The sequence below is a fragment of the Lottia gigantea genome (assembly GCF_000327385.1).
Source record: "Lottia gigantea unplaced genomic scaffold LOTGIsca_2, whole genome shotgun sequence".
In the NCBI taxonomy this organism is placed as follows: domain Eukaryota; kingdom Metazoa; phylum Mollusca; class Gastropoda; family Lottiidae; genus Lottia; species Lottia gigantea.
The window spans coordinates 4,470,256-4,478,362 of NW_008708400.1; positions in this window are offsets into that span (position 1 = coordinate 4,470,256).

Below are 8,107 nucleotides of genomic sequence, written 5' to 3' on the forward strand. Positions count from 1 at the left end.
CTGAATTTTACTTAACTTTATGAGGATTCAAATCCATGGCATCTAACCTAGTAGGGTTAAGAACAACATATATATATGAGGGACTTTCTTATACACAAGAGTAGGATTATAGTTCGTAAAGTTCAATAGACATAGCTATAGTAAAATTATAAATCAAAAGACTAATTCTCTATGTATAAAGTTTATTTCAAGGTAACCAAAAGCCTTGTTCCAGTTTCAGTGCAGAAAAATTCTTGTTCTAGGTATCCTATGTTGCATCACATACTGTAATTGATTGACAATTGAATAACCTCTTTCCACCACTTACATCTGATTGAACAGTTTACCTTGTGAAAATAAGCACAAAATTAGGCAGGGGTGACTTCAGTGATTTCTAAGTGAAGCAATATTAATTCAAGGACATCATTTCAGTTTGTAACCCTTATGTTACAATAGTTCATATACTTAGCATGTGATATAACAGTGATAATAATGTTCCCTTTAAAATAGTTATTGGCCTTGAATTAAATAGTTGTTAATTAGGTTATACTACTACTGATTCTGATCTAAAAAGTACCGCCACGAGACATGGTAAGTGCAGTATCAAATAACACTTACTTAGCCTAATTCTAGCTTTTGCACTGATCTAAAATTGGATATTGGAAATAAAATGACACAGTTTTAAATTAAAGGTGAACAATTCTTCAACAAACTATTTATAATTTGTAGTTATGGCATATCCTAAACTCCATAGTATTAATCTTTCACAAAACAGAGTGAGTATTTGAAATATGGTAAAATGAAACAAATATTTAAATGACTATATATGCCTTTCAAGGGATAGATGCACCATACTTTAGACCAATCAGATTTTAGTCTCAGAAACCGGAATTTTTTTAGCTAAGCCAATCAGTAATAGTCTTCACAGCTCACCGTCGAAATTTAAGCCTTCAAATCCATCTGCGTTTGAATGTTGACAAGATGACAAGTTCGCATTTTAAGATACTCTGTGGTATAGAAAATGAAATGAAATGAATGGAGTTTTATGTCCTACTTTTCTGCACCATGTGGGCTAATGAAGACGGGCAAATCCATGCAGGGTGGAATGAGAGAAATTTTTTTAGTAAAACAAGGAATAATGCGATTTTCGTAGATTTCTAGTACTACTGAAGACTATTTACATCTTTTCGAGACTCGAACCAAACCCCCAAAATGGTGCCTCTGTTCCTTTAAACATTATCTAAATAGAACATTAATGGTATTTGAAGAATGGTAATATGAAGCAGATGAAACTAGATTGTATTAGTTCAGAAGTCAATATATCTGATGAACTTGGAGGATATTTATCACTTTCTAAAAATACTACATTTAAAGATGGAGGTGAATAAAGGGTTTCTGACCTATTAAAGGGTGTCTCACTTTAAAATTCTAATATAATCCTGATACTAAAGATTTGCTAAATCCAAAATCCTGACATTCACTGAACACAAATTCCCAAAAGCACTAGAAACAAAATGGAGAAAGTGAAGAATCAAATATCGTACTTAAGGCAGGCCATTACTGTTAAGTTCAAACAATATTTTCACTCACTCACAATAAATCGTCAACAAAAGTCAACAATCTTTTGAGGTGGTTGGACGACAAAAATAAACTTCGTACATGAGGCAATGTTATGAATTTTGTCACCTATTCACGACAATCTACTTGAGCTAAGAATAACAAATATAAACTTGTTTTTAGAGGAAATTGATATAGATAAAGTATATTTTATGAAGTCAAGTTTTCAAGGTGGACATATTGAATCTTATCCTAGCAATGTTGTTCTGCTAAATTCTTAAGTCTCTTCAACCATTTGATTTCAAAATATTTTTAAAGATTTGTTATTATAAAAGATTGATAGGGTTGAGGTCTTCTTCAGTTTTAAATTTAAATCATCCATTTTGTTAGAAAAAACACAGAATTCAAATTGGTATAATATTTTGTTTTTAAAATGATAATCATAGTTATTGAAAGCTATAAAAGAATTATCTGACTATTTTAATTTACTATAAGGCAATTACCAGTACATTATGTTTTTGGATTTTGGATTTCTTTTTTATCCTACTATCCTTCTAAAACTACTTGGTTTATTCATTTACAGCTAAAATTGGTAAGGCAAATAATCAATAAAGCTATACCCTCATAGAATCAGGTAGTTGAAACATTATAAATGGTCTTCAGTGAGATCTGACTAAGTGGACAAGAAAGATGTCTAATTAGGTAAATTATGACTGCCAAGCAGTTAATATAAAGATCAAAGTTATCAGTAAGGTGTGTGATATCATAAATATTAAAAAAATTATGATATATTATCATCATAGTCATCTACTCTACAGATGTTAATATCACACACATCTTTTTACTTCTAGGTCCAGATCTGATCTTAGTCACATGAGCCTTGTCTCTCAGGAGATGCTTAATTAGTGGGAATAATCTCTTGTCCTTTAATGGTGTGTCTCAGACATCTAATCTTTGTGGAAATGAAATACATCACACTCTCCTGGTTCTAATGGGGATAATCAAGATGGGCAAAGCAAGGAACAATTTGCAAATTTTTTTCAGATTTCCAGTGCCTCATAGTCCCATATGAAAGACTAGCCATTCCGTGTCTGCCACTATGGGAAAGAGATGGAAATCCTCAGTGGAAAACATCTTTCTAATTTTTTAATCTTATAAAATAAATTTTGTTCTTCACTCAAATTTTGATCCGCAGTTGTGCAAAAGAGAGGCATGTTCATATTAAACACTTTAAATATAACAGTCAGTAAGTAACCATCAGTTTTTAGCATTTTGAGTTTGCATTAATGATCTCGGCAATAGTGTCACTGTCTTGTTAAACTGATAAAAATTTGATGAGATGATTTTCACCATTAAATACCTTACTCATGTCACGTGTCATCAATATAAGTTCATAATCAAAGTTTTTGTAATCTTACTAACCTACTAATTATTGTTTCATATTGAAATCACATCATCAGATAAAAATGAAAGGAATATAATATTGCCTTATATAACATTATCAATTTTATCAACTTTATCAACATAAATACCCACTTTCAAAACGTACTTAATTTCACTTTGAGCTTTTTTCTGTACCTTACCGCTCTAATGCTATGTTTGTAGCAAGCAGGAGTGACTCGGGGCTGACATGAAAAAGTGTCTTTTGACTCGGGTGGTACAATAAAACACAATTCTGTGTGTTATAAGGGTGCAGGTTAAAGATCCCTCCTCCTTTGAAAATTAAAAGAAATTGGAAGGTTTATGCCATTGTCTTGTCAAATTTTCTCTCAAATTACACTGCATGATATAGCCTGTTTCAACCCGAAACTGTATGAGAACATTAAAGACTTTCAAGCCCAATTTCACCTCATTTCATATATATATGTATATATGTATGTTTGAGGGTAAGAAAATATAACCAGATTCCTCCTCTGAACTCGATTCAAATAATCATATAAAGGCAATAGCTTGAACAGGAAAGAAACCAATCCCTTTAAATAATACACTATTTATTAACACTTCTTATTATAGATATGATGTAAAATAACGGTAGCATAATGTTAGGTTGACAGTCCAAAAATAAGTTTCTGTTCAATGAGATTTTCCTAAATTTGCATTTAAAAAATTCTAAGTTTTTTTTTTTAGATTTCTCTGACAGGGACTACAAATTTATTGCATTTAAAATCTTTTCAATTATTTTAGGAAATAAATTTCAAGAATATCATTTATTTATTTGGTGGCTATAACTCATACTAAGTTTTCACAAGATAATTGCGTTAATCTCTTGAAACTGAAATTTTGAGGATGGAATAACACTGTATAATATATTCTTCTCAAAAAATCAATGTTTGGAAATTATTTTTCAAAATCTAATTTAAAATTTATATACTTTTAAAAAATCAAAAAATCCTTTAAAATTTTCTCCTTTTTATTACCTGGCAAAGCTATATAGGAAACAGGCAACACCGTGCAGTGTGTAATGGGAAGAAATTATGCTGCAAACTATCACAGTAATAAAAAAGTAAAAATTAAAACGAACATGTTTTTTTGTCCAATCATTTCGTCACATTCATCAAAATACATGTACTGGTATATGCATTTACTATATTAACAGAACAGTTAGAAAATATAGTTTAAAATATAAATTAGTAAAATAAAATATGATTTTTCACTTTAAAAAAAGACAAGACTCACAATGGTGTAACATTACTTTCAAAATTATAATGGAAATACTGATCTTACATAACAAAATAAGATTTCATTTTATATGTGTAATTATGTGTAAAATAGGATTTGAAATATCTTAAAGGGATTGCCCTACTTTTATTGGCCACACGGGTCAAAGTCTCATTCTTCATTTTCTATTCAAACATTTCCCTATTTCCTTTAAATGTTAAGCATTGTTCTAAGACTACTGGTACTTTATCATATAAAATTTCGGGAAAATTCCATTTTTTATTCTCTATTAATTGATCAGACCCAATAGCCAGTTCAGAACTGTGTGCAACATACATCCCTTCTTCCACCTCAAGATTATCAACGTCGATTATCAGTTTATGGCCAGTGATGGAAACAGGTATTAGAACAGGTTTACATCATTGACAGTTATCCATTTATCATTTAGAACGTTGTTGAAATCAAATTTGATCAGTTCACAGCGTTTATCATAAATCTGACAACTGTAAATGTACGGTAGTAAACCTTTTGTTTTACATCTTTTTCCATAGATTGCCATAGTAAATCAACGTTTGTTTATCTTTAGACAGAAGTAGAGATTTAGCATGCTGCTCTCATTGAACATAAATTTACCCCTTATTGGGGTCATATCAATCTCAAGGGATTCTGTTTACATTTTTACCCTACCAGTCATGACTTTTCTAAAAAGTTTCAATACTTTCTTAGTCTGAATCTCTCCATATCAATTGCATCAAGCTAATCAATCTTCTAAATATATTAAATAAAATATTGACAATATAAATCAATTAATTTTTCAACGAATATAACAAATGACATCAGTTTGAACTAGAAATTTAAGGATTTCCTTTAAAATAATTCTTCCCTTTCTTTAGTACACAGTTCATACTGTTACCAACCAATCAATCACAACATGAACTGTCAATAGGTCTCCAGGCCCTTCAAGGGTTTTTATTGAACCTTAATCAATCAACACAATTAAAGAGTGAGAAAACTCCATGAATAGAACACTTGAACAACAAAAGCATACCATAAAATATCATTTTGTCTTTTGGTGTTGACAGTCAAATTTTTCATTCCAGTACCTTGTTACCAACAGACGCCAAACCCAAGTTTTTATTTGCCTGTATATGTCATTTAGTGAATATTCTCTCAAACAATTCGACTATTTATTCAAGATGATATATTACTCAACTAGACAAAATGTCACTTACAATTTCTAACCTTTTCTTGTCAACTTCCGACAAAATTAGCTGTAAAAGGAGGCCATATTATGTACCAATGTATAAATAAACATCTTAAACTTTAAAAGAAAAGTTATAAAAAATTGTTTTAAAGTTTGAACAAAATTACCTAATACTGCTTGAAGTGTCTGCTCGTCACCCAATACTTCCATTTCCCCTGATTCTCTTAATTAATCCCGTTATTTTGTCCAAATATCCATGAATTTTTCTTAACTTTTCATACAAAGTTTCTTACACACTGACCTCGACGTCATAGTTTAACTGTACAAACCATGTGATTGACGGCTCTTCCATTCACCTCCTACGGAGATGTAAACAAACCGTTATTTACTTAGTCCGAAATCCTGACTTTAACCGACTTCTTGAAGCTCGGATTTGAATCGAGAAATCTGATATCACGATCTGATATATTATCTGATATTATTATATTAGGCTAAGAGGTATATATGCGTTTTTTTTTAAAAAACAATTTTCGAAAACTCCCTCAAGTTGGTTTCTTATAAGCAAATAATTCCACACAGTTCTGTACAATGAAAAACGAAAAGAATAAATTTGGAATGTATCATCCTACTTTTAATGTGCAGTGTGCAATGGTGGAAAGTTTGTCAAATCTTTGATAAACCGTCGTTGACTGATGTTCCCAGCCTCACCAACAGTCCGAGACAGCAATTATTCGAATCATCGATTCAAGAGAATAAACTATCAGACTTAGTTTAACAGGGTTAGAGATTCGGACTATGCTATATAAGGACCATTACAAGTGGTAACAATACAAAGTATATAATTAAATTAATTTGTATACTTGTAATTTTACACCATAGCTTACGTAATTAATAGATCCAATTATCCTGAAACAAACAAAGTTAAGCTATTAACAAAAACTTCGGCCTACCTGTAGAATGGGACTACGGTGGTGATCTAATAGGTCGCTGTGGTCTTTGATTTTTTTTTTTGCAAATTTGATTGTTTTATTATATGAATTAAAGTTTTGAAAAATAGATTAATGTAGAAGTAGTGTGTTCGTAGATTGTCATTGCCTTGATAAAGATTGGAAATCTTACACAGAAATATGCTGGTGTTTCTATAGGAGAATATTCTGATTTATGTGCTTCCGAGAATCGACCCGGTGTCGGCTTTCAGAACACCACCCCCTACCTCCCCCCCCCCCCATACTTAATCCACAGCTCTTTGTTTTTTGTGTATTTTGTATACCTTTTTCTCGGGCTACAATATCTTGGCGGTTTTATTTCAAGTTTTACAAAACTCTGTATTTCTATGGTTAAGACAAATACTACGCTTTTAAAGATATCAATTGTTTTCTATATTAGCAGATGAGATCGACGTTTGATTGTAATTCTGAAAAGTAAAACCATCGTAAAACCTATGATGAAATTGGTGGAAAATGGTGAAAATGTTAGAGGCTCAAGAGTGTGTTATGTAAACTTTAAAGGGACAGCATGCACAATTTTCATCATCAAAAACGTCGTAGATTATACCTAAAAATATTTCTAAAATATGCCTTTAAGTTTTGCGTAAGTCGGTCGAGTAGTTTTCTACACTAAAAGCAGAAACGAACTTTTAAATAGTTTTGACGTTAAAAAATAAGCGGCGGGATTTTTTTAGTTAAAACTTTCAGATAAGTTAAGGAACTTTTAGTTATCATAAATTTGTGCAAAAAAACATTTCGTCCTACAAAAAAAAATACCCCTTTGAGCTTTTGCTTGGCTTTATCTCTGACCATTTCTCTGACTTTCCTGGACACACAAATTATGATGCCAACCAAAAACTCCTTTCATATGGTCATATTTCTTAATAATGAATTACCCACTTTTAAAAAGACTAGATTTATAACGGAATATAAATCTAAAATATTAATATATTTACACAAGTCAAAAAAAATAAACAGAAAGTTTTAAACAACTCGCGTTTTGTAAACAAATTGTTGACAAAGTCACTAAAATAACCACCAGATATTGATATTTACTATGTGAAAACTGCATATTGAGTTAAAATATCTTGATTTATGTTTTCAAGAAAAGCGAATAAACAAGTCAATAATTTATGATAATTTATTCAAATCAAATATTTAATCAGGATCAAGGCGGGGAATTGATGTAATACTTCAGACTTTGTATTTTTATCTTTTTATTTGATCTATGACGGCAAGCTATATAACACGGTGATGATATCAATAATGTCGTGTGTTATACAGGGTATGCCTATTCCTTCCCAAACCCCTGTCCAGTTAATATTTCCCTGGGGTTTTTTCTTGTCATACCGTAGCCAGTTTATAGCATTTCCGCGGAAATTCAATTCAATCGTCACTCCAGATTTATTAGATACATGAGGGATTATAAATAGGTTTTTGAAACTCTTTATGGGTACATTGGTATCACACGCAGTATATTCGACGACAAAACACTGGCGAAAAATGGCTCATGCTCAGTATTAGTATATATTACTTGAAACATGTTTATTTTCTCTGACACATCTCAGTATGATATATGAATTACCACAAAATACATACGATGTGGTTCCTGAATCCGTGTCCCAAACCGCAATTGGTACAAAACTGCTCCTGATTGTCGGTCCGAAATGGTGAAATGGCAAGCACTGAAAATCTTTAAAGAGGCTACCCTTTAACATGGGAT